Source organism: Empidonax traillii, unplaced genomic scaffold, assembly GCF_003031625.1.
Source record: "Empidonax traillii isolate 1590-97213 ecotype Southwest subspecies unplaced genomic scaffold, ASM303162v1 scaffold3099:size15495, whole genome shotgun sequence".
Taxonomy (NCBI): Eukaryota; Metazoa; Chordata; class Aves; order Passeriformes; family Tyrannidae; genus Empidonax; species Empidonax traillii.
The window spans coordinates 1-1113 of record NW_020958292.1 but is presented as its reverse complement, the minus strand read 5'-3'; positions in this window follow the sequence as shown (position 1 = coordinate 1113).

Sequence of the window (1113 nt, the reverse complement as noted above, 5' to 3'; positions counted from 1 at the left end):
ACCCATCCAGCACTTCCCACCTTCCTTTTTCTCCTCCTTTTCCCAAAAGAAGCCCCCTCCTTGTTCCCCCTTTTTTTCCCTCACCCCCTCATCCCAAAATCCTGGAAGAGCATTCCCAAAAATCCGATGGACACAGGGGGGGATCATTCCCTCTTTTTTTTTCCTCCTCCCCCACCCATCCAGCACTTCCCACCTTCCTTTTTCTCCTCCTTTTCCCAAAAGAAGCCCCCTCTTTGTCCCCCCTTTTTTTCCCACACCCTCATCCCAAAATCCTGGAAGAGCATTCCCAAAAATCCGATGGACACAGGGGGGATCATTCCCATTTTTTTTTAACTCCTCCTCCACCCCATCCAGCACTTCCCACCCCCCCCCTTTTCCCAAATTTGGGAATAAGGGAAGCCCCTCCTTATCCCCCCTTTTTCCCACCCCCTCATCCCAAAATCCTGGAAGAGCATTCCCAAAAATCTGATGGACACAGGGGGGGGGGATGGGAATGGGATGGCACAGCAGAGGGTTTTGGGATGGGATGGGATGGGGGGGAGGGTTTTGAGGGGTGAAATCCCTCAAGGATCAGTCCAGGATCCCCCAAAAAAGGGGAGAATTCCAGGATTCCTGCTGGGAATTCCGGGATTCCTGCTGGGAATTCCGGGATTCCCGTGGGACTGGGATGGAATGAGGGGTTGGGATCCCTCACCTTTCCCTTTCCCTTTCCCTTTCCCTTTGTTCCCGGAGCTGCGGGCGTGGTTGGGGGGATCCTCGAAGCTCTTGGTCTTGGCGTTGTAAGCCTGGGGGGAAAAAAATGAGGAAAAAATGGGGGTAAATGGGGAAAAAGGGAATAAAAGGGAATAAAAGGGGGAAAATGGGAAGGAATGGGGAAAAAATGGGGGAAAAATGGGGGAAAAAAAAGGGAATAAAAGGGGAAAAATGGGAAGGAATGGGGAAAAAAGGGGGAAAAATGGGGAAAAAAAAGGGAATAAAAGGGGAAAAATGGGAAGAAATGGGGAAAAAAAGGGGAAAAAAGGGGAAAAAAGGGGGGAAAAAGGGGGAAAAAGGGGAATAAAAAGGGAAAAAAAGGAAAAAGGGAAAAAAGGGGAAAAGGGGAAAAAGGGGAAA